Below are 27,070 nucleotides of genomic sequence, written 5' to 3'. Positions count from 1 at the left end.
GAATTGTTGGCCTGGAGGTGGAAAGATCCAGGAATTTTTTTTTTTCATACATAAAGCCACAGGAGGACATAGGTGGAAGAAACATAAAAGCACTAAGGTTACATTCAGCTATTCTCGTTGGAAGACAATTCTATTGATCACAACCCTTCAGAGAGTGGGGCTCTCCCTCTAGCTCTTTTAATTGTGGGGGTCCTTCAAGGTTCAATTCCAGATCCTCTTCTAATTCTCCATCTACAACCCTTCCTTGGAGAATTCACTCACTTCCACAGCTTCAACTACCATTTCCAGGCAAATTATTCCTTAATCTACTTCTCCAGCCCTGATCGCTCTCCTTCTCTGTAGTCTGTCATTTCCTGTCCTGTCTTCAGGGCATCAGGACAGACAGTACTTAGGTGTCCCACTGACATTTCACACTTTACATGTCCAACACAGAACTCCTCCTCATCCCACCCAGAACCTGTCCTCTCCCTGACTTTTCTATCACTATAGACAACACCACAATCCTCCCTTTCTCACAAGCTGGTAAAATTGACATTATCCTTGACTCTCATGTCTCTTATTCAACCCACATAGTCAATATGACACCAAATCTTGTTAGTTCTACCTTCACAATGTCTCTAGAATTCACCCTTTCCTCTCCATCTTAATGCTACTGTCCTGCAACCAAAAACCTAGATCCCACCTTCCCTACTTCACTAGCATCCTCACTGACTTTCCTGAATCTTGTCTTTCCCCACTCCAGTTCATACTTCACTCTGCTTCCCAGATCATTATTCTAAAAAAAATCAGTCCATATCTCTCTTCTCTGCCCAAAAAATATCCTTCCAATGGTTGCCCATACACCTCTGCATCTAAAAGAAATGCCTTACCTTTGACTTTAAAGCCCACAATCTGATCACTCCCTCCCATCTTAACCAGCTGATTTCTTACTACAACCCTGCCCAAATGCTTCAGTCTTCTAGTGCCAACCTACTCACTGTGCTATGTGTTTTGCCACTGATCCCTGGCCATCTTCTCCCACTTTCTTCAATGTTCTCCTAAAATCACATCTCTTCCAAGAAGCCATCTCTTATTCAACTCTCAGTTCCACTATCCACACTTCCCTAAGAGTCGCCTATGCATCTAGCTCTGTTAGCATTTGATAGTCATCTCACCTTCAGTCTCATAGCACTTACGTACATATCCTTACAAACTGCCATTTCCCCTGCTTATAATTTATTTTAATATTTGTCTCTTCCTCTAGATTATAAATTTCTTTGGGGGCTGGGATCATGTCTACCAATTCTACTGTACTATATTGTGTGTACTTTCCCAAGCACCTAGATAAGCAGCTTGGCCTAGTAGGAGGACTAGTCAGAGGTCTCCCAGCTCTGTTCTTTGTCCGCTGTGTGACCTCGGGCAAGTCAGTTAACTTGTCTGTGCCTCAGTTATCTCAGCATTAAAATGGAGATTAAGAGTGGAGTCCCAGGTGGAACAGGGACTGTGACCAACTTGATTTAGCTTGTATCTACCCCAGCGCTTAGTAAAATGGTGGGTTTTATTTGCTAATACCAGCATCTGATTCATTTTTTACTTCTGCCATTTTTATGGTATGTGTTAAGCTCTTACTATGTTCTGTGAACTGTACTAAGTACTGGGATAGATACTACCTAATCAGGTTGGACACAGATCCTGTCCCACATATCATCCTGAAATTCTTAAAACACCTGGAATAAGAAGGTGACCTAATCCCTACCTGCTTCATTCCTCCTGATCTCTCTGCTGCTGTAATATTCCAGATGTCTACATCTGCGCACCATCATTTTAAGTTTTGCTTCTCTGGTTGTACCTATAAACATGTACAGAAATACTCATTTTTCTGATGGGTACTGGAGTAATCTCCACCTCTGTGGAGTTAATTTTAATTTTTTTTAGGAGAGAATAAGAAAGAGTGAATGATTATAGTACAATTGTGTGGAAAATATTTTCATTTTAGGCCTTCAAAAATTTTGATGTTAGCTTGGACTGGCCAATGTACATCTTTTTTGATAGACTACAAATATGTTGCAGTACTGTGCACTGTAATTTTCCTCCCAAACACACATTTTGAAAAGTGTTTGAGTCCATGCTCTCTCCAGCAGAGGTAGTAGAATTTAGTTTCCTTTAAGTCCTTTGATTTTATTATAATAATAATATTCTGTATTTCAATCAATCAGTAGTATTTATTGATAATTATAGTATTTGTTAAGCACTTACTACCTGCTAAGCACTGTTCTTAGCACTGGTAGATACAAGGTAATTAGTTTATCCCACTTGGGACTCACAGTCTTAATCCCCATTTTACAGATGAAGGAAATGAGGCACAGAGAAGTTAAGTGACTTGCTCAAGGTCACACAGCAGACAAGTGTAGGAGCCAGCGTTGGAACCCATGTCCTCTGACTCCCAAGCCAATGCTCTTGTCACTAGGCCATGCTACTTTATTTAGCGCCTACTGTGTACAGAGCATCATATTAGGAATTTAAGCATTTACAATGGAATTAGCATCGTGGTTTAATATAAGGAGCATGACCCTGTGAACCAGGAGACCTGTGAGAACCTAGGTTCCCAGGAGACCTAGGTTCTCATCCTAGCTTTGCCTCTTGCCTTCTGTATTTTACCATGGACAAGTCACTTAACTCCTCTGTGCCTCAGTTTCCTCATCTATAAAATGGTGATTACCAGTTAATCACCCTCCTATTTAAACAGTGAGCTCCATTTGGGACAAGGACCTTATCTGACCTCATTATCTTGTATCTACTCTAGCACTTAGTGCAGTGCTTGATACATAGTAAGTGCTTAACAAATACTACAATTATTGATTCCCTCACCCCTCATGGAGGTTATCACCTACTCAGGAAAGGCAAGCACCAAAATAAATTACAGATAAGAGGACATAATGCAGTATAAAGATGTGTATGTATGTGCTATGGGTCTGTCTGTGCCGTTTTCACATCATCTCTCATTTTATTCCCACAATATCCCTATGATGGGAGGAGGAAAGTATTATTATCCTCATTTTATAGCTGATGAAACTGAGGTCCAGAGGGGATACGTGACTTGCCCAATGTCATAGTGCCAGCCAGTGGCAGAGCTGGAACTAGATGGTGAAAAGCAAAATGAATGGATGTGACTGGTGGTTCTTTGGTCCTGGTATTTCATTTTTTATATATTTTGGGAGGTATAGGAGGAATATACTGAGCAATGTGTTCATAACCAGCATGCAAGGAGTGGAACGATTGTAGTACCATTTTTTTTCGTCTCTAAAGAACTAAATGAGCAGTGAGAATGGCCTATTGGGAAGAACACGGGCTTGGGAATCAGAGGACATGGGTTCTAATCCCGAGTTTGCCATTTTTCTGCTTTGTGACCTTGGGCAAGTTACTTAACCTCTTTGTGCCTCAGTTACACCATCTGTATAATGGGGATTAGGATTGTGAGTCCCACATGAGACAACCTGATTACCTTGTGTTTACCCCAGTGTTTAGAACAGTGTTTGGCACAGAGTAAGCACTTAACAAATACCATAATTACTGCCCCCGTCTAGGCTGTAAGACCATTGTGGGCATGGTTTGTCTCTATTGCTGAATTGTACTTTCCAAGTGCTTAGTACAGTGGTCTGCAAAGAGTAAGCGCTCCTAAATACGATTGGATGAATGAATAACAACTTGTCTATTCACTTTTTGTCTGTTTACCTTTGGAGAAACTGGGGGATCGCCTCTCATATTTCTCCTTTCTTTTCTTTCTTTCCTTCATCACTCCTCTTCATCCTGACTTAATGATGGGAAACAGAAATCAGAGAGCTTTAAGGAGAAATGTTCCTAGGAGAGGAACAGAAGTCTCCATTCCTCTGGGAATGCTAGTGAGGAGAGGAGTTATTTTGTTGTTTTGATTCTAGGGAGTTCCCTGCTGGGGTAATACCTTTCTGCATGTGCTATTTCCCAAAGGCATGGTGACAGGGAAGTATTCTACAGGTAGAGAGCTATGAAAGTAGAAAGTGGAAAACAAATTTTATGTAACTCATCATGACGGTAAATCCACCTTCTGCAAAGAGACTTCTCTCCTGTAGCCTGGCCAGGATTTAAGGCCAAAAATGATTTTGCTTCAGATGTTTCCAATGCCAATGAATCCTCCTACCGCCTCCCCTCTCCTGTGTCTCCTCTGCTCCTTGGGGTTACAGTGTTTCAATATTCCAGGCACACTGCCAGAATTACATTCTAGCCCCTGCTGATGGCTTGATGACATTTTGCCAGACGGATGTGCTCTTGTCTTGTGAACTTCCCTCTCTTTGACCTACCCTTTGTAGACAGATGATGTGTAAGAGGCCGCATTTGCCTTCCAGCCTGCTACAGAATAGGCACCCATGGAGCCTGCTGGCAGCTCTAAATAGGGCACTTAATTTTCCTGCAGTCAATGATAAGTTAAAAACAAAGCAAAACACACATAATGCGGATGGAACCAAACAAAGCACTTAGAAAGGAAGAGTATGCTAGATATGTACTCATTGGTGAAGTCTGTACACTCCCTATTATTTTCATTTCAACACGATACTACAATATGTCTTGTTTAACCTAAATGGAACTATTCATTTTGTAATTAACATTTTTACTATGTTTCCACTACTGCCATATATTTTGTTTGGGAAATTAAGACCATGCCAAAATCTGGGAGGAAAATGCTTATTTTGTAAAGAGCATATCTTTAAGCTCAATATAATAATAATAATAATGGCATTTATTAAGCACTTACTATGTGCAAAGCACTGTTCTAAGCACTGGGGTTGATACAAGGTAATCAGGTTGTCCTGCGTGGGGCTCACAGTCTTCATCCCCATTTTACAGATGTGGAGTTATCATAGGTGTAATGAGAAAGTTAAAATAATTTACAGCTCACATACCAGTTTCTCTATTTACTATAAAATATAACGACACATTCCAGTTATCTTAGTGAAAATCCATCGTGATAGAAGAAGCTCACTTTTTGGGGTAGTTTATTTCAAGCAGAGGATGTCAAAATGATCATCTGAAAGTAACAATTAATGAACACTAACCCATCATCAAATGGGTTAGTTCTGTGGGGCCAGAAGAGGTAGTAAACAGCACTAGAAAGCCTGATTTAGATCAATCTAACCCATCATCAAATAGGTTACTTCTTTGGGACCAGAAGAGGTAGTAAACAGCACTAGAGAAGCAGCGTGGCTCAGTGGAAAGAGCCCGGGCTTTGGAGTCAGAGGTCAGGGGTTCGAATCCTGGCTCCGCCACATGTCTGCTGTGTGACCTTGGGCAAGTCACTTAACTTCTCTGGGCCTCAGTTACCTCATCTGTAAAATGGGAATTAAGACTGAGTGTCCCCCGTGGGACAACCTGATCCCCTTGTAACCTCCCCAGCGCTTAGAACAGTGCTTTGCACATAGTAAGCGCTTAATAAATGCCATTATTATTATTATTAGGAAGCCTGAGTTAGATCACCAGTGTGGCCTAGTAGAAAGAGCACAGGTCTAGGAGTCAGTAGATCTGGGTTCTAATCCCGTTCCACTCACTCAGAAATTCAGGGAGTGTGATCATATGCATTAGTTGCATCTATAGATCACACTGCTGCCAGAGCCAGAAAAAATGCTGCCGGAATCCTTGGAACTCCAATTTTGATCTTGCTTTGTCTAATCTATTCCATTTGGGTCACTAATTGAGTTCCAAGAATAATGCATCTGTTTAGTTAATTATTTAATGTTATATTTTAGCTGTGATTAAATCTGGAAAAATAGAGGTACACTGAAATTAAAAACAATTTAAGGGTGGTTTAATTTATTAAACTTATTAAACTTTCAGAGCACAATCTACTGGGTGCAAGGCTGGGCTAGTTTTTAATTCATTAAAAATAGTTCAGAATTCCTGTTACCAGTCCAAAGGGAACAAGACGAGCTAGGCATTTGTGTTGGGGATGGTAAACGGCCCAAAATACATGGGAAAAAAATGATTGTAGAGGATATGAAGGAGGGAGAGAAAGAGCTAGGGAGCGAGCAAGCAGTGTGGCCTAATGGGAAGAGCAGTTTCCAGTTTCCAGTTTAATTCATTAAAAATAGTTCAGAATTCCTGTTACCAGTCCAAAGGGGACAAGACAAGCTAGGCTTTTGTGTTGGGGATGGTAAACGGCCCAAAATACATGGAAAAAATGATTCTAGAGGATATGAGGGAGGGAAAGAGCTAGAGAGCGAGCAAGCAGTATGGCCTAATGGGAAGAGCACAAGCCTGTGAGTCAGAGGACTTGGGTTCTAATCCTTTCTCCACCACTTGTCTGCTGTGTGACCTTGGGTAGTCACTTAACTTCTCTGTGCTTCAGTTACTTCATCTGTAAAATGGTTATGAACACTGTGAGCCCCATGTGGCACAGGGGCTGTGCCCAGTGTGATTATGTTCTATCCTCCCAGTGCTCAGTACAGTATCTGGCACATAGTAAGCACTTACCAAATACTATTTAAAAACAGAGTGAGAGAGAGAATGACTAAATCATTGAGCGTCTCATTCATGTGAACCAGGTGCACACACAGAGAAAGGAATGCTCAGGTGGGAGCATTGTAGACGTTCTGAGATGAAGTAAGAAAGAGCAGTAGGTGAGAAACACAGGCCAGTATTGCTGACATTCTCTGGGGTGCCACAGTGGTTGCCCAGTGAGGATCAAATATGTAGCTCTTCTCTGCGACCAGAAGATGTAGAAACAACAGTGGAAAGAGCACAGCACGGGGAGTCAGGAGATCTGGGTTCTAATCCCACATACACCACTTAATAATAATTATGGCATTTGTTAAGTGCCTACTAGGTACCAAGCACTGTAAGCACTGGGCAAGAACCAAGATCATCATGTTAGATTTAGTCCCTGGTCCACAAGGGACTCACTGTGTAAGTAACAATTAGGGAGAAGAACAGGTATTGATTCCCTATTTTATACCTGAGGAGACTGAGGCATAGAGTAGTTAAGTGACTTGTCCAAGGTCACACAGTAGGCAAGTGGCAGAGCCGAGATTAAAACCCAGGTCCTCTGATTTCCAGGTCTGTTCTCCTTCCACTAGGCCATCCTAGAAAATGAAGATTCAATATCTATGCTGGTCCCTCTAAGATGAAGGACCTGTTCTGCGGGACAGAAACTATGTCTGATCCAATTGAACTGTATCTATCTCAGGACTTAGCCTTGTGTCATAAGAGTTTAACAAATACTACACAATATTATTACCTTGAGGGGAGAGACAGGTTGTACGTGGTACATGAGGTCCTGGAGTAGGAGTAGGGTAAAGACATACAGTCAGAAACAGATCCACTCTTGGGCAACTAGCCAAAGGGCCAGTTAAGAGGGTCCATATAGGATTATCGGGTTGGGAGGGGGAATTGGAGCTAGATTTAAACTTGAGGGAACAAGAAACGTGCTGAGTCAAGGCCTGGAAGTATGCCTTGTGTGAATAGGAGTGGGGGTTAGTGAATAATAAATTATCCTGCTCTTGAACCTGTGATCACGTTTATTTTGATCAGAACTAGCCTTCAAGCTAACAACCCATTTCCCTGCCCCTATTCCTGTTCAGATTTCTTGAGTGGGTTGTATACATCCTTTGCTTCTACTTCCTCTCCTCAAAATCCCTTTTGGACTCACTGCAATCTGGCTTCCAACTCCTACACTTAACTGAGACTGCATTATCCGAGTTCTTTGGTGATCTTCTTGCCAAATCTAATGGCCTGAACTCTCTCTTACTTCACCTCAAACTGTCAATCAGTCAATCAATCAATCATATTTATTGAGCACTTACAGTGTGCAGAGCACTGTACTAAGCGCTTGGGAAGTACAAGTTGGCGACATGTAGAGACAGTCCCTACCCAACAGTGGGCTCACAGTCTAAAAGGGGGAGACAGAGAACAAAAGCAAACATACTAACAAAATAAAATAAATAGAATAGATATGTACAAGTAAAATAAATAAATAAGCTATTTATTTATATCTAGCTATCCTAGACACTGTGGACCACTCCCTCCAGGAAACACTAATCTTGCTTTCACCAATACGGTATGCTCCTGGTTTTCTTCCTACCCAACTCCTCTTTCTCAGTCTCTGTAGCTATCTACTCTTTCGCATATTTTGCCCTGACTTTTGGTAGTAGTAGTATTGATAATTATTGAATGCCTACACAATGCAGTAGAGATGTATAGCAGAAAGTGTCCCTTAAGGGTCTGTCTGGGTCCCTAAGCTTTTCACTCTAATGGGGAGCTCATCTGCACCCTTGATTTCAACTATTATCTTTTTGTCAGTGACTCCCAAATCTTTCTTGCTAGCCCTGACTTATCTATCCATTTGCAATATCACATTTGCTTTTGCCCACAGGTCTTTTCCATGTGGATGTTCCATTTGCATTGTCAACTCAATATGTCAAAATTTGAAATCCTCATCTTCCATCCCAAATCCTCTCATCTTCCATTATAACTGAAGTTATAATTGACAGCACCACCTGCCTCCTTTCTCTGAAGCCTGCAATGTTGGCATCAACTTTGGCTTCTTGCTCTCTTTCAACTCTTCAGTCGATAAATCTTATGTTTTCCCTCCATAGGATTTCCTAGATCTGCCCTTTCTTATTCCTCTAAATGTCCACCATTCTAGTCCATTCGCTTATCTCATCCATGTCTCATTATATCTTATCTCGGCTCTATCTCCTTCAATGGTCTCTCTGTTACCAGCCTCTCCTCTTTCTAGTTTTTACTCTACTCTTCTGCTTGAATCACCTTTCTAAATGGCCATCCTGCTCATATCTCTTCACTCTTCAAAAACTTTCAGTGGGTACTCACTCTTCTCAGCCTCAAACAGAAACTCGAGACCACGCTTGACTCTCCATTCCTCCCCAGATCTCCTTCACGCTGTACCTAATTCCTGACTCAAACATTTGACCCTGGCCCATGCCTTATTCCTGGCTGGAAGTCCATACCCTGCATATCAGCCAGACTTCAGCTCGTCCCTTCTTCCGAGTGCTTATGAAATTCCACCTTCTCCAGGAAGCTTCCCCATATTGATTTATCTTTTTCCCAGGTTGTAGCCTCCCATATATCATCTCAAAACCTCCTTAGAACTTTGTCCTCCCAACTTCCTGTTGTACTCTTGTAGATAGTGATTTAAATACATTATGTAATTAACAATGCTTTCTCCTATCTTATATGTTTCAATACCCTGTTATATCCTACACTCGTGTGCAGGGATCTATTGTATTCACCTAAACTACTAAGATAATAGTACAGTGCCCTGCACACAGTAAGCACTTAATAAATACTGTAGTCTGAATGAACCAAATCACTGGCTACCCCAGCTGTTTCCTGGAGTTCTCTCTGCTGCAGCCCCTATGGTGAAAATGTGTTTATCTGTCTTCCCACTGGCCTTCTGACAGATAGAAGGACCAAGAAGTATAGTGAACGGTGATCTTGCCGAGGATAGGATTTCTAGTCATGATGACTTCGGGCCAGGAAAAGATTCATCTGGATTACTATTTTTTTAGGGTATTTGTCCCACATGGGACTCACAGTCTTAATCCCCATTTTACAGATGAGGTAACTGAGGCACCGAGAAGTTAAGTGGCTTGCCCAAGTCACCCAGCAGACAAGTGGCAGAGCTGGGATTAGAACCCAGGTCCTTCTGACTTCCTTGACCATGCCCTATCCACTAGGCCACGTGTTTTTCGATTGAATTCAGCTTACCATAGAGGTGTTTTTGCTATATTTCTGTGTGTGTCTATTTCCTTTTGTTCACTAGTTAGGCCAAAGTTAAAAATTAAAGTGTTATGGCATTGGTTATGTTTGCCATCCCGTGGAAGGATGTCAATAACACCTGCATTCAGATTGTTATCCCTTCTCAGTATTTCTCCATTGGCATTACTTTGAGCAAGGCTGACTGAGGTTTGGCTTGGGCCTCTGTTTACCAAATAGTTCTTATTGAGAAGTGTAGGAAGGTTCCCAAAAGTCACCTTGGAAGAGGCATCAAATCTATACTCCAAAATGCATTATAAGGGAAAAAAGATAATATTGAATATTATAGTGTTAAAAATGTAATAAAATGAAATGTACAACATATTTGAGTTAATATGCTTGCAATAGATTCCTTGGGTTGAGAGGGGATCTGAAAACCATTTATTTTTCATGGAAATGTAGGTGGATTCATAAGCTAATATCCAACCTAGGTTGTAGTACCTTTGAATAAGGTTAGAAATTAGTAGTGCATACCAGTTGTGGTATGAAATGTTCCTTGTTTTAGAAAGTAAAGTCCATTTGTTTTAGTGATGTCAAAGAAACTTGTATGTTTTTAAGGAATGAGTGTCATATTTTACAAAGCAACTAGAAGGTTATTGATGCAGTGTGCTCTACACATAGTAAGCACTTAATAAATACCATTACTGCGACAGTGTTAGAGATGAGCAGACCCTTTTCTGAGATCCCAGGCGCGCATCAGGCTCTTCTTTCCTATTACAGTCTGTCACTGCTTGTTTATCCATTCTTCCAGTTCTCTCTCACCCCCCTCCAATAATTCACTCAGGTACTTCACTCCCCCTGGACTTCCTCTCCTCAGGCCATCCCCTGGCTGCTGAATCAGAGGCTGTTTTTAACTGCAGGCATCTTAAATGCTTGCTAGAATGTCCCTGGTCCTGAGTTAAAATATGGAACCAGCCTAATGGTAAGGTGTTACCCAGCTATCCAATTCTCAGGAAAATATATTCTTTGGCTTCTGTGACAGGGGAGGAAGTGTTTTTTTTAAATGGCATTTATTAAGCACTGTTCTAAACTCTGGGGAGGTTACAAGATGATAAGGTTGTCCCACAGGGGGCTCACAGTCTTAATCCCATTTTACAGATGAGGGAACTGAGGCACAGAGAAGTTAAGTGACTTGCCCAAAGTCACACAGCTGACAATTGGCGGAGCCAGGATTTGAACCCATGACCTCTGACTCCAAAGCCTGTGCTCTTTCCACTGAGCCACACTGCTTCTCTGAATTCATAGGGAGGATGTGCATGTGTTGATGCAGTTGATGCATATGTACATATTTCTGTATATCTATGTGTGTTTTCCCTTGGCTTTTGAAGATTATGCCACTTAATCATGGTGATTCCTATGGCTGAAGAGATCTATTTTCCACCAATAATCCATTACATCTTGTGTACACCTAAAGATCAGTGCTTTCTGCTCACAAATACTTTCTGTTTCAGGACCTTTTTCTGTTTGAAAGACTGTCTCTTAGCATTCCTTTGCTTTCTCCTTGTTATCCTCACTTAGCTGTACGGCATGCTGTTGTTTCCCGTAGAAACAGCATGGTCTAATGAAAGGAGCACAGGCCTGGGAGACAGAGGATCTGGGTGTGACATAGGTCACTTCACTGTTCTGTTCCTCAGTTTCCTCACCCGTAAAATGGGAATCTGACACTGGTTCATCCTCCTTCTTAAGACTGCGAGCCCTGTGAGGGACAATGGTTGTATCAGACCTGATTATATCTACCTTAGTGCTTAATACAATGCTTGGCACATAGTAAATAATTCACAAATATCATATTTATTTTTACTGTTATGTTATTATTGTGTTTTTTAACAGATGTGCTTCATTACGAAAAAAGATGTGCTTCAAAGCATTTGTTTTACCCTACTTGTGATTGTCCCTTGCAGTTCTTCATAATAATAGTAATAATAATGATGGCATTTATTAAATGCTTACTATGTGCAAAGCACTGTTCTAAGCTCTGGGGAGGTTACAAGGTCATCAGGTTGTCCCATGTGGGGCTCACAGTCTTAATCCCCATTTTACAGATGAGGGAACTGAGGCCCAGAGAAGTTAAGTGGCTTGCCCAAGATCACACAGCTGACAGGTGGTGAAGCTGGGATTCGAAACCATGACCTCTGACTCCCAAGCCTGTCCTCTTTCCACTGAGCCACTCTTCTTCTCTGCTTCTCTGTATATGTATATATACACATTACACTGGTACGTACAATTCATAGGATATTTGTTACTCATTGACGAGGTAGAGGTGATCTGTCTACAAGACTTTCTCCAAACAATGAAATTCTCCAATGCCCTGCTATGGGACAAGGAAGATTCAGATGCTGGTGGTATCAAATATTTCTTTCTGCATCAGATATTTAAGAGACATCTATAAGACTGTGTTGAAAATACAGTTGAGACTTTTTCCTCTTGGTTGGGTCATCACAACACTATGTTAGGAAATATTTGGACACTGTTAACAGCCGTTGGAAAACGTTTAGTACATATTTACTATTCTTTTTATTTTGCTAATGATGTGCATCTAGCTTTAGTTCTATTTGTTCTGACGATTTTGACACCTGTCTACATATTTTGATTTGTTGTCTGTCTCCCCCTTGTAGACTGTGAGCCCGTTGTTGGGTAGGAACCATCTCTATATGTTGCCGACTTGTACTTCCCAAGCGCTTAGTACAGTGCTCTGCACACAGCAAGCGCTCAATAAATACGATTGAATGAATGAATGAATATATGTATGTATGATTCACTTAGCCATAATTAGTGAATTACTATAAAGGATTTTAGTCACACAGTAACAATTCAGCTGTTTGATTCAAAAACTTGCCCCATAAAGATCAGTCACACTTCAGCAGTTTACCTCCAAACCTTTCCAGTCATTATCTACTTAAAAAGTGGCCAAAAATGTATACTCCTTGAGTCCCTGAAATTTTCCTGGAAGAAGTTCTGAAAACCACAGTTAGGAGAGAGTGGTTAAACGAGTAACTCCCTGAGCCCATTTTAATAATAGTAATAGTAATAATAATAATAATGGTATTTGTTAAGTGCTTACTCTGTGCCAAGCACTGTTCTAAGCGCTGTGCTAGATACAAGGTAATCAAGTTGTCTCACGTGGGGCTCACAGTCTCAACTCTCATTCCACAGATGAGACAGCCGAGGCACAGAGAAGCCAAGTGACTTGGCCAAGGTCACACAGCTGACAAGTGGCGGAGCCGGGATTAGAACCCATGACATCTGACTTCCAAGCCCATGCTCTTTCCATGCAACTGCCCCCTTGGTATCTTGCTCATGTCCATTTTGCTCATGTGTTCTGCCCTGGGAAACTTGATGGCACTGAGTGTCGTTCAGTTGTGTTGACTGTGTTCCAATGAGGTCATTTTTGGTAATGGGGAGGAGCACACCACAAAGAATAACAGAACTGTGCCATGTAAATGCTCCAAAGTATTTTTGGCTTCACTTAAATTTTAAAATGGAACATTGAAAAAAATGAGAATTTTATTTTTAATCCAAGTGGTGAAATATTTTTTTACATTTTAAAATGGGCCATTTTCCTTGTATTCTGATATCTATCTAAAAATGTCGGATTTAATTTACCGAGCATTCAAAGCCACCTTTTACCGCTATCATTTTTTGTTCTTCTATCGGGACAGGCATATTGTATTTCAGAAGGTAGTAAGATGTAGAAAAAGAATATTTCTGTCCTGAAGGTGTTGTGGCATCATTGTTCTACATTGTCTATGGCTTTAGCGATTTATGTTTGCTTGTCTCCTCCTTTAGACTGTAAGACACTTTGTTAGAGATGACATTTTTTACTTCTTTTGCATATTATCCAGTACCTGGCACAGTGCTCTTTTCATAGCTATTGTCCAATCAGTGCTGTTGATAAAAATGATTAATCTTGAGCTTTAAGCTGGGTCTATTACTGACTTGTATGACATTTACAGTAGGTAAATCACTCTGCCTTAGTTAAGTGAATTAGTGTATTTTATTTCTACAAAGGGGTAGCTCAGAAACATATAGGGAATATTAAATTAGTCCTGCTGTCTTGTAGAAGGTTACAAGGTTAGTTATATTGCCCTGAAGGTGACTATTGGCTGCCAGAAATAGGATTTGTTCTACACTCTATGAAATGGTGGAATTAGAAAGAAGGATAATAGTCCTTATTGTTTTGAACCCAGACGAACCTCTCAATTGAAAATCAAGGGGAAAAACATGAATGTAAACGTATTTCACGTGTACTCAGATTTCACAGCCTCTCCCTTGTTCTGGAAATGCCTGACTGCCATCTGATATGATTTTCACATTTTTTTTAGGACAAGATGAGGTCTTTTTTCATGCAGTGAGTGAAAAGCAGAGCAAACTTAAAATGGTGCCTGGACTTTGACAGAATGCAATTCATTAGGATAAAAGGGGTTAGCTAACCCTTTGATTTTAAGTTAACATAAATATACAAAACTTGTGAGATCATTTTATATCTTATGTTTTCACATAAATGTTTTCACATAAATTCATGTTTTCACACGAATCTAGCATCATTTTTCCCAAACCCTATCTTACTCTCAAGAACATGTTAGAGAGGGGCACCATTTTGTGTATGAGGAAGATGAGATAGAATGATTAGATTACTTGCACAGTTTATTTGCAAAGCAGTGGCAAATCCAAGAGCAGCACTCATAGCATTTAACTTATTTAAGGTAGCACATTGAGCTATTCTAACCCTCTGCTACTCCACTTTTAAGTGAAATTGATGATCTATTTTTCTTGACTTGTATGCCGGCAATACCAGAAGACCTGTTCTTTTTGTAGACTCCTGATTACCCTACCATATTTTAAAATGACCTGGCCGCAGAAAACATATTTTCAGATTACATTTGTTAAATTATCTATTCTTTTTCCTTTATAAATATCAGGTTTCATTGACAAGTGCATTCGCCTGGGTTTTCCCGAACTTGCTCTGGGAAGCAGATGTTCATTAAGAGTGTGCTCATTTAATCTTTATGCTTTCATACTGAGAATGCCAAAATAAAGCCTCTACCTCCTCTGCATTATTTTTTGAGTGAGGAGGAGATGTGTATCAAAGGAATGCATGTAGCCCCACCTCCCTAGGCATGTCATTCCATCAGTCACGCACAGCAATTATGTGGATATCTGGTTCTTTATTTCACTTATTCATTTTTTGCTTACTTTTGCTATGCCAGTTGTAATTGTTTTATTTTTTGTTAGTTAAGGTATTTATTAAGACTTAACTATGTGCGGAAAACTGCATTTGATACTGGTGTGGATTCAAATACACCAGATCAGACACACTCCCTGTACCACTCGGGGATCATAATCTTGCTCCTTTTCCTCCCATTCTCTGTGCATAAATCTGAATCTGCCTGTCTCTCCCATTAGGTTGTAAGAGCCTCTAGGGCAAAGACCAGTCTTTTTCTTTTAATTTCTCACTGAACAACTTATAACAGGGCTCAGCACTCAGTAGGCATGCAGCGGAAATTATGATAATGGTTTATCTGAGCAGTCTTTCAGGCTCATTATGGATCTGGGTAGCATTTTGATTGGACTCCAATAAGTATGCTGATACAATTGTGTTTAGCTGAGACAGTACTGGATTTTTGAAGCCTGTCCTGGAAATTTAGAAAGATCTACAAATGCCTATGAATTTAGATTGTTCTAGTTAAACCGGTACTCCATCTCTTCTTTTTCACTTTGACCTTCCACCTCTGGCAGAAGCATGCCCAATTCATTAGTACTATAGTAAGTGCTTAAGAGAGTACAATACAATATAGTTGGTAACCATGATCCCTCCCTCAAGGAGAGTGCAATCTAGAGGATATGTATAAAAGTGCTGTGGGGCTGGGGTGAGTATCAAAGTGCTTAAGGGACACAGATACAAGTGTTTAGGTGGCAGAAAAGAGGTTGAGTAGGGTGGGGAAATGACGACTCAGTCAGGGAAGGCCTCTTGGAGGAGATGTGATTTTAATAAGGCTTTGAAAAAAGGGAAAGTGGTAGTCTGTTAGATCTGTACGGGGAGAGAGTTCCAGGACAGAGCTATGATGTGGGCCAAGAGTCACCATCGAGAGGGATGATGGTGTTTGAGGAGTGAAGTGTGTGGCCTGGGTTGTAGTTGGAGATTAGTGAAATCAGGTACGAAGGGATTGCTGATTGAGTAGTGCCTTAAAGCCGCTGATAAAGGGTTTTTGAGCTCCGGTAGGTTCTACAGCCTTCTTTCCTACCACTCGCCGTAACAATTGCTGAGAGGAAAAGGAAAGACAAGCAAACTTGGGATAATGACCTGAATAGGTTGGACCTTCGTCGGGTTTTATATATGATATGGCCTAGAATACCTTCATTTCCTTTTTTAAATTTTTTTTATTTTAAGCCCATGACCTCCTACTGCCTTAGCTCCTTCCTCCAAATTCCGTTGCTTTGAAGTAGTGACTGTGTTAACAGGGACCTGAAGTTGAGAGGGAAAAGCAATGGCTCTTCAGTAAAGTGTGTGGGGTCATGAGTCACCCTGAACAAATGCTAGGGTTCGGTAGTCCCATTTGACTTTGGCAAAATGTTGAATATGATGTAATTTCGTTATTTATAATAATGACAGTATTTATCAAGCACTTGCTATTTGCCAAGTACTGATTTAAGCACTCAAGAAAATTCAAGACAATCTGATCGGACACAGTCTCTGTCCCACATGGACCTCGCAGTCTAAAAGGGAGGACAAACAGCATTTAATCCCCATTGTATAACTGAGGAAACTGAGGCACAGGAGAGTTAAGAGAATTGCTTGCAGTTCCACATGAGGCAACTAGTGGAGCCAGGAATAGAACCCAAGTCTCCTGACATCCTGTGCGGTTTCCATTAGGCTACCTGCGTGTCGGGGTGATTCATGCGATGTTGCATTTATCAAAGTGTTTGCTACCGACTAGGGGCGTCAGTGGCCACCTTTGTCCTGACTGTCTGGATTTCAGCTCATTGACTGAATGCATGTGCTCATGCTAGCTAATATCTCCAAATGCCTTTTAACCTGGAAGCCTGAAAATCATTAGAAAATGAGCCTCACTTTGATTATTGCTAGCCTCCTCTCCAGGAATTACCTCCATTGGCACACTGACTCTCCTAAAAATACACTGGAGCTGCAATTTGGACATTTTCTCTTTGCTAGTAGTGCCTCTACTAGTAAGAGACTCAAATTCTGCATTTTTCAAATTACCATGGCATTCTCATTTTAAAATCAACCTGTGATTGATTTCTTTGAAAGATTCCTTTTCGTTCAGCAGGTGGTAATATACATGAATAATTGACAGTAATAATGATGAACTGTAGTCATGTCTCTGGAGAATACGAAGACAATAAAAATATTTAACGATTAAAGTCCCTTATTTGGCTCATGAGTATGGAAGTCTGTTTAGTAACCAAAGGTTGTGACTTCCTGCACATTCATGTCTTGTCACTTCTATTCCCAGGGATGTTAAATTTTCTCTATTTCAGTAGGCTCCATCTCTCTCAGGTTTACACTGTGGAGGCCACGCTTTCCTTTATTTCTGTTTTAATGTTTACCCAGACTGAGCTGAGTTGGTTAGTAGCCACTGGGATGGGAAATGGCCAAGAAGAGCACAAGTGCAGTAGGTTCTGTACTGGGGATTTCTTAGGGGAGAGATTATATGTACAGAATGGCATTCAGGCTGAATGGCTGAATATTGTGCCCCTTTTCTTCACGAACTCAGTGGTGATTTTACCCACTTCTTTGTCCAGAAGGATCATAATTAGGTTTTTCTTTTTTGTTTTTTTTTTTATCAAGAAGAGGTACTAACCCTACTGTTCTGCTTAAATGTCAACATAGCTAATTGCCTAAGCTAATCATCTGTTTGTTTTCCCCTGATGCTGACATTCTACATTGCTGAATTGGTTTTCACTTCCTGCCCTACATTGCTGTGTAGCATGTAGTTCTGCACTGTTAAGCAGATGCCATGTTTCACTCTTGAAGGGATTTTATTTCACTGATAGGTTAATCAGTCATTCTTAGTAATTTGGTTGATGGTCGGGAAATATGATATAGAACATATGTTATTATTTAACATTTTCCCAGTGTCTGTGGCATTGAAAGCACTGTACAGATCACACAAGAAACTTGAAATCCTATCAAAGCATCCATGTCACCCATATGGGTTTCCCAGACAGATGGGTCTCACAGGGCCAGCAATCAGATTGGTAGGGGGAGGTGATTTCATTTCAGTTCCTGTCAAGATCAAGTCTTTGGAATGGCAAGCAAACACCATTGAGACTGATTTGATGATAACTACTTAGATTAAAATAATTGAAGCCAAGCAGGAAGTGCATCACCATCACCTGGTAGGAAATATTATGGGTGACAAAATGGTGACTTCCAAAGCCCTGGAACAGGGTAATTGAACTACAAAATATACGCTACTGTTGTATTCCAAAGCTGAACAGATCCAGGGAAACCGTGATAACCACCAACCTTGAGACTTTTAAAATTCATCACTTGAAAAGCTACCAAGCAGCTGCCAGGCACTATGCCCAGCCTGTTTCAGTGCTTAGCAAATAGCAAGGGCTTATTAAATACTTTGATTATTATTTTTATTATTGTAGCACTGAAAAGTATAGCTATGACCACCCGCTTTACAGACAGTGGTGGACTTTTGACCTTGTTTTCCACCAGTGAGGAGGAGGCCCTGTGAAGCATGGAGAGCTGGCCAAAATATAAAGGCATGACCTTAGCTCCTACACTTGGGGAAGTAACCTTTATGGGTAAATTAGCAAACAGCATTTTTAAGCATTGAACTAGGTGCTCAGGAAGTACAGCATAAACAAGTGACGTCTTTTCTGTTCACAAAAGGTTTACATTCTAACAGGGGAGACTGATATCAAAATATTTTCAACTAGAGTCTTGTCTAATGCCGTCGAGTCATTTCCGACCCATAGTGACACCATCGACACATCTCTTCCAGACCATGCCACTCTCCATCTGCAGTCGTTCTGATAGTGTATCCATAGAGTTTTCTTGGTAAAAATATGGAAGTGGTTTACCATTGTCACTTTCCACGCAGTAAACTCGAGTCTCCAGCCCCGACTCTCTCCCAGGCTACTGCTGCCCAGCATGGATGAGTTTTGAATTGTAGCAGATTGTCTTCCACTCACTAGCTACTGCCCAAGCTAGGAATGTAATGGGTAGGCCTCTGCTTGACTCTCCCTCCCATAACCAAGACTAGTAGAGTACTGGAAACTCTTCAGGTGCGACCCTGAGAGGGGTCAAATAGAGTAGGCATAATGAGCAATTCAATAAGTATATATTCATAAGTGCTGAGGTTGAGTATAAATAAGATAGAGAAGTCAGTGGAAAGAGCTTGGGCTTGGGAGTCAGAGGTCATGGATTCAAATCCCGGCTCCACCAACTATCAGCTCTGTGACTTTGGGCAAGTCACTTGACTTCTCTGTGCCTCAGTTACCTCATCTGTAAAATGGGGAATAAGACTGTGAACCTCACGTGGGGCAACCTGATCACCTTGTATCCTCCCCAGCACTTAGTACAGTAGTAAGTGCTTAACAAATGCCATCATTATTGTGAGCCCCACGTGGGACAACTTGATTACTCTGTATCTACTCCAGCACCTAGAACAGTGCTTCGCACATAATAAGTACTTAACAAATACCATTATTATTGTTATTATTATTATTACATTATTATTAAGTTTGTGTTTGCTGAAGTTGGCTTATGGTGCTGGGAAATCAATCATTAAAGGCATGTTGTAGGAAATGGGGTTTATATTGGCTTTGACTTTGAGGAGATCTGTGGTCTGTTTGACGACCCTTCCGCTACCTGTTTCCTGTCACTTCTCAACTCCACTGACCTCTGCTCTACCACACCTCATCCATTTACTAATTTGGACACACACTACAGCTCATCGGTCTCTAGTTACTGTTCAGTCTCTACACTCACCCAGTGCAAATGCAAGCTAGGAGGGCATAATAAATTATTTGAAAACACAATCTAGTCCAGTTTCCAAGTACTGCACTAGACAGACTGGCTGATGGACAGTAATCAGGAGAGGGATTACTTCTCTTAGGCAAAAGCTTCTCAAAGACTGGGGGATATGGGGGACAGACCTGAAAACAGACAAGCCTCATATATGACAAATGCCTTAGCATAGCAGGGAATAATCTTTATGCACAAACAACCCTGACCCCTCACTAGTCTTTTCAACAACACACAGGCAAGGATAAGAGAGCAATGAAGGAAAGGAAAAGTGGGAGAAGGAGAGAGAGCAACACCAATGGGAAAGAATGAAATTAGCTAGCAGGTCTCAGCCTGCTTCTTCTCCTGTAGGACACCTGAGCTCCCAGTGACCCTTGCTTCAGACCGGATAAAGGATTCAATCAATGGCAGCATGAGACTGCTGCAACATTCAAAATGTGGAGAATGTCACCACTGTGCCCATGGGTATAATTATTCTGACCATTAGCCTGGGGTCTGAGGACCCTTAAACTTTAACTCTGTTCATTTTTGTTTTTGTCATTGTATTTTGTGTTTTTGTTCATTCATTCATCCAATCGTATTTATTGATTGCTTACCAGGTGCATAGCACTGTACTAAGGACTTGAAAAGTAGAATTCGGCAACAGATAGAGACAATCCCCACCCAGCAATGGGCTCACAGTCTAGAAGGGGGGGGGCAGACAACAAAACAAAGCAATTGGAAAGGCATCAATATCATCAAAATAGATAAGTACAATTATAGATATATATACATCATTAATAGAATAATACATATGTCCAAATATATACAAGTGCAGTGGCACAGGGAAGGGGGTAGAGCAGAGGGAGGGAGTAGGGACAATGGGGAGGGGAGGAGGAGAAGAGGAAAAGGGGGCTCAGTCTGGGAAGGCCTCCTGGAGGAGGTGAACTCTCAGTAGGGCTCTGAAGAGATCTAGTTTGGCAGATGTGAGGAGGAAAGCCATTCCAGGCCAGAGGTAGGATTTGGGCCAGGGGTTGACTTTGGGACAGGCAAGAATGAGGCACGGTGAGGAGGTTAGCAGCAGAGGAGCGGAGTGTTTGGGGTGAGATCTCCATTTATCTTTCCTTATTTATCTGTTGCCATCCTCCCCTGCTCTGTGGCAAGTGATGGTGCCTAGAACTCCTATATAAATTTCTTTCCCAGCTCTTTGTGCCTAGTAAGCGCTAAATAAATACTATTACTTCTACTAGTCAGTCAGTAGGTCAATCGGATTTAGTCAGTGCCTACCGTGTGCTGAGCACCATACTAAGTGCTTGGGAGAGAACAGTATAACAATGTAACAGACACATTCCCTGCCCACAATATAACAATATAACAGACACATTCTCTGCCCACAATATAATAGACACATTCTCAGCCCATAAGAAGCGTACATTTTAGAGTACTGTACCACTAGTATAGTTAGAGCTAGAAAAATCAGCAAGAACAGATGCAGGGCCTCTTCTAGTCTTTGTGTATTTTAGGTTTTTTCATGTGCAAAGTCGGAAAAAGCTCCTGATTTATATTGCACTTTCAGACTGTGTATGCTCCTCTTTATTCTAAATGTTCTTTATTTTTATTGCACAGATCCATGCACGATTAAAATGTCTAAATTATCTTTTGCATGACAGAAGAAAGAAAGATTGCAAGTGCCTTTTTCATATGAGTTCATAGAATATGCTTACCTTACACTGATACTTCTACTGTCCATTTTGAACCTCAGAGATGGTCCTGAGAATTTTGAAATACAAAGTTGTGAATGCTTTCAAGCTGGTGAGTCTGTTATGGAAAAGCTGCCTTCTTGAGTAGGGCAACTCTGAGAGATTGTGGCTGATCAGGAAGCAGAGGCACTTGCTTAGTGTTGGATCCAAATTATATGGAGGTAGTGGTCTGTGGTTTGGATTCCAACAGCACTAATGGGTCAACTGGGAATAATTAGGGAGATGATTTCCAATTCTACTTTTATGTTTTTCTGCCAGAGTTTGCCCCTAAGGATCCTGAAAGCCACTGCTTTATTCTAAATTTGGCCAGTTAAATTTTCCTATGCCAGAGTGTTCCCATCCTTAAATAAATGGATGTCCAACAGTGTCTCAAAAGGATTTGTGAAAATTAATGTGATCAGTTCTATAAAGTATTTTGATGTCTAAGAGTAGAAAGGCTCAATATAAATGCCCACTACTCAGATTTATTCCTTGAGTTCTATTGGGTCAAAACAATTACTGGATGTGTTACTGTATGAAGCACTGAATTAGAATAAACCCCCATTAAGACTGTGAAGGGCTAAGGAGCTCATGAGTGAGAAAGAGACAAAGAGGCCATTCTTTCAAAAATCAGTAGTTGAAATGATGGAAGAGCCCATGCGACAGAGCAGATTTGGGACTTCCAAATAAATATTAGGGCCATGGTTAAGTTTGACATTGGTATTCACAAGATTTGTAGTACCTTCAGTATTTTTATGCTTGGGCAGTCAACTTAGTCTGATTTAATTTATAATATATTTGTGTAATTTATATTTGCAAAGGCTTTTCAGAAGTTCCTCAGCTATTTTCACAATGGATGCTACCAAATGATCAGACCTGTCACTCAGTAAAATCTGTTTATCACATTGTTGCACCTTAGATTTATAATTATTCCATAAATTCAAATTGAGAGTCTCACAGGTTAGTGGACTGGTGAAATTTCTTTTTAAAAATTCCAGACAACTACTAATGTTTTACAAATGAGTCTTTTTCCATCTGAGTTCTTTATATCAATCAATCAATCCGTGGTATTTTTTAAGTACTTGTGTGCTGAACACTGTACTAAGTGCTTGGGAGAGTACGCACAGCAGAGTTTGTAGACATAATCCCTGCCCACAAGGAGTTTATGGCCTAGAAAAGGAGGCAGACATTCGAATGGATTAGGGATAGAGCAAATAATCAGTATAAGAATGTTTACCTATCATGGGGCCAGGGTAAGTATCAAAGTGCTTAAGGAATGACTGATTGTACCAAATTTAGAGATACCAGATATTCATGCCTTACAAAGGTATTACCTCACATATTTCTCTGAATTTTCATGAAGAATAAAATTATTTTGAAGAAAACTTCTAGAGAAAAAACATTTTTTATGGTAATTTTAGTAGAAGTACCTAGAATTATCTGTTTGAGCCATATCAGTAAAGTTTATAAGTGCCGAGTCATTTTTCAATTAAGCGAAGGTGAGCAAGTTTCATCTTTCAGGAAAAAACCCACTAGAAGTTTCTAAAAAGTTTAATGGCCCCCAAAAGGACATTGTATTTTATCTTATTAGAAGCCAACCATTTTGATGTGCTGACTATTTGAAACCTGTGGAGAAAACGTGTCTTGGTTAAGCTTACTTCTTTCATCTTTCGCTGGTCCGTAGAATGCGTAGGTGAATGCAGAGCTGGAGCAAGGTATGAAAGTCAAATGTGGGAACTTCCCTGGGCTCTGTAGCACTGTACCAAGCAGGGAACTATGCTAGTCGTTAAGCTACTATGTGACCTTCTTCCATCTCAAGAGCACTCCCGCCACCAGCCCTTCTCTGCCATTTCTAGAGACCATTTCAATCTAGTCTGGAGCTTCTATTCAGGCTATTGGCTTAGACACCAATAGTGAGGAGTTTTTGTGTGATACAGAAGTTGATAGGCAACCACTGGAGATTTTTGAGGAGGGGCATGATATGCCCACAACGTTTCTGTAGAAAGATAATCCAGGGAATTGAGTGAAGTATGGACTGAAGTGGGGAGAGACAGGAGTTTGGGAGATCAGAAAGGAGGCTGATGCAGTAATTCAGTCGAGATAGGCTGAGTGATTGTACTAACGTGGTAGTGGTTTGGATGGATAGGAAAGGGCGGATTTTGGCAATGTTGTGAAAGTGAGACTGGCAGGCTTGGGTGAGTGATTGGATATGTGGGGCAAATGAGAGAGCAGATTCAAGGATGACACCAAGGTTGCGGGTTTCTGAGGTGGGAAGGGTGGTAGTCCTGTCCAAAGTGACGGGAAAGTCAGGGGAGAGGACAGGGTTTGGGAGGGAAGATAAGGAGCTCAGTCTTGGGCATATTGAGTTTTAGCTGCTTGGAGGACATCCAAGTGGAGATGTCCTGAAGGCTGGAGGAGATGTGAGCCTGGAGGGAGGGAGGGAGAGAGATCTCCTGATGTCAGAGTAGTTAAAGCCAGGCACTTAGTTCTGTCACTAAGAGCATTTGCAGAAATCCATGTGAACCTAGGTCATTTCTGGGGATGGGGAACCCTACTAGTTCCATTTATTTTGTAAGACAAGGCCCACCTTGCTAAAATACCTAGAAAGAAGCAAAAGAAGCCTCGTGTCAATCCATGCATTCAAAAAGAATAAAGGAAATGCAAATCATCGGCAGACTCTGAAAGGGAATGAATTCTGTTGCTTGAGTCTTTTGAAGAATTGTACCTCTCTGATTAAATATATTTGGTAACAAGTGGTATTTTAATTGAGGTTACAAGTGAAAGGAATGCAAAAATGAAATTCAAAGAGAGAGTTAATACCACAAACAAAGAATTAAATGAGAAAAGCCCCATTCTCTGACCTACCTTTCCATATTATTAATTAGGTGATAAATAGACTACTTATTATGTGGATCTTGCTTCTAATGAATGGAAGAAGTCAACTTCACTGTATGAGAAGCAGCGGGCCTACTGGAAAGAGGTTGGAACTGCACATAGTAAGCGCTCAATAAATACGATTGAGTGAATGAGAGTTAGAGGACCTGCATTCTAATCCCAGCTCCTCCATTTACCTGCTGTGTGACCTTGGGCAAATCAGTTAAATCTCAGTTTCCTCATCTATAAAGTAGGTTTGCAATACCTGTTCTTCCTCCTACTTAGACTGTGAGCCCTTTGTGGGACCAGATTAACTTCTGTTTCCCTGGTGCTTAGAACAGTGCTGGACACTTAATAAGTACTTAATAAGTACCTTGATAATAATGATAATATCATAATAGTAAAGGACATATTCTAATTATATCATACTATAATTATTATTACCAGATCCAGGAAAATTAAAACCTCTACACTGTAAGCTTGCCTCTAGACTGTAGAGTGCTCTGCACTCAATAAATATGATTGAATAATTTTTGTCCACCCATTACAGTAGAACTCAGTGTTGGGTTCCATCCAGAACTACCTGTTACTATTGTGAAATGTCATGAGTCAAGTTCATTTGCTTCCTGGGGCACATAGTTTCACTGGTTCCACAATGGGTTGGCACATTTTGCACTACAGCACATTAAGCAGGTAAAATCCTTCATGATGAACTAAAAAATGAGAGATTTATAGTGCCTCCTGATCCACTGGCCTCATACTTTAAATTTCTAGGTCGTCTAGTCTTCTGACCCAGGGGTGGAATTGGGGAAGCGGGTGGCAGAGCATTCTGTGAAACTCCGAGGAAGGGACTGCCACACGGATTGGGGGATGCAGCTTTAAATATGGGAAAGTGGTGGTCTGTTCTTATGAAGAGGAGGGAGTTACAGGCCTTAGGGATAATGTGGGCCAGGGATAGGTGGCAAGATAGAGGAGATTGCAGCGAGTAGGTTGGCTTGATGGAGTGAAGCATGTGGGCTTAGTTGTAGTGAGAAATCAGCAAGGTGAGGTAGGAAGGGGTGAGCTGATTCAGTGTTTAAAAGCCAGTGGTAAGGAATTTTTATTTGATGTGGAGGTGGATAGCGAACCATTGGAAGTTCTTGAGGAGTGGAGAGATGTGACTGTGAGCCCACTGTTGGGTAGGGGCCATCTCTATATGTTGCCAACTTGTACTTCCCAAGCGCTTAGTACAGTGCTCTGCACACAGTAAGTGCTCAATAAATACGATTGAATGAATGAATGAATGAATGTGAACTGAGCTTTTCTATTTAGAAAAACGATCCAGGTAGCTGAGTGAAATGAACTAAACTTTCTATAGAAAAATGATCTGGGCAGCAGAGTGAAGTATGTACTGGAGTGGGGAGAGACAAGAGGCAGAGAGGTCTGTGAGAAGCCTGATAGTCAAAGAGTGATATGACAAGTGCCTGGATGAGCATAGTAGCAGTTTAGATGGAGAGGAAAGGCTGTATTCTGGAGATGTGAATTTAGAACTTTCAGAATTTGGTGACATTTAATATGTGGGTTAAATGAGAGAGATACATCAAGGATAATGTCATGATTTTGAGTTTGCGAGACCAGAAGGATAGTGGTATGGTCTACAGTGGTACAGTGGTCTACAGTTAGGGTAAGAGCTGGGATGGGAAAATGAGATGTGTTTTGGATGTCTTGGATCGAGATGTTGGTGGGGCATCCTTATTCATTCAATTGTATTTATTGAGCGCTTACTGTGTGCAGAGCACTGTACTAAGCGCTTAGACATGTCCTGAAGGCAGGAGAAAATTGTTTTGTTGTCTCCCTCTTCTAGACTATGAGTCCATTGTTGGGTAGGGGCTGTCTTTAAATGTTGCCTGTTTGTACTTCCCAAGTGCTTAGTACAGTGCTCTGCATACAGTAAGCGCTTAATAAATGCAGTTGAAGGAATGAATGAATGAATAAAGCTGCAGAGAAGAAAAAAGAACAGGGCTGGAGATGTAGATTTGGGAATCAACCCTACAGAGATGGTAGTTGAAGCTGTGGGAGAAAATGAGTTAGCCAAGTGAATTGGTATAGATGGAGAGTAGAATAGAATAGAACCAGGGAAGCAGTGTGGCTCAGTGGAAAGAGCACAGACTTGGGAGTCAAGTCTTCTGGCTCTGGCACTTGTCAACTGTGTGACTTTGGGGAAATCACTTAACTTCTCTGTGACTCAGTTACCTCATCTGTATAATGGGGATTAAGACTGTGAGCCCCACGTGGGACAACCTGATCACCTTGCATCCCCCCCAGCACTTAGAACAGTGCTTTGCACATAGTAACATACAAATACCATAGTAACATACAAATACCATCGTTATTATTATTAACCTCTCTCTGAGTCACACCTGGAGAGTTTCCAGTACTCTACCAGTCTTGGCTACGAGAGGGAGAGTCAAGCAGAGGCCTACCCATTCCATTCCTAGCTTGGGCAGTGGCTAGCGAGGGGAAGGCAATCTGCTACATGTCAAAACTCACCCGTGCTGGGCAGCAGCGGCATGGGAGAGAGTCGAGGGAAGAGACTCGAGTATACTGCGCTTAAGGCGGTAGTGGTGAACCACTTCCATATTTTTACCAAGAAAACTCTATGGTTACACTGCCAGAATGATTGCAGATGGAGAGCGGGGCATTCTAGGAGAGATGTGTC

At 41.1% G+C, this 27,070-nt stretch overlaps 1 protein-coding gene and 2 non-coding genes across 18 annotated transcripts in view; 2 read left to right on the top strand and 1 right to left on the bottom strand.

Moving 5' to 3' along the window:
* RIMS1 (regulating synaptic membrane exocytosis 1) overlaps nt 1-27,070 on the top strand; it is a 554,640-nt gene that overhangs the window by 25,880 nt on the left and 501,690 nt on the right. The gene's annotated exons all lie outside the window — the stretch shown is intronic.
* On the bottom strand, nt 18,919-19,056 carry LOC119936671. Its single transcript, XR_005453820.1, has one exon. It is a non-coding gene; the product is annotated as a small nucleolar RNA SNORA7 (small nucleolar RNA).
* On the top strand, nt 26,754-26,891 carry LOC119936661. Its single transcript, XR_005453818.1, has one exon. It is a non-coding gene; the product is annotated as a small nucleolar RNA SNORA7 (small nucleolar RNA).

Source organism: Tachyglossus aculeatus, chromosome 1 (assembly GCF_015852505.1).
Source record: "Tachyglossus aculeatus isolate mTacAcu1 chromosome 1, mTacAcu1.pri, whole genome shotgun sequence".
NCBI classification, from domain to species: domain Eukaryota; kingdom Metazoa; phylum Chordata; class Mammalia; order Monotremata; family Tachyglossidae; genus Tachyglossus; species Tachyglossus aculeatus.
Note: the sequence above shows the minus strand (reverse complement) of the source record. Positions and strands in the feature narration are given on the sequence as shown.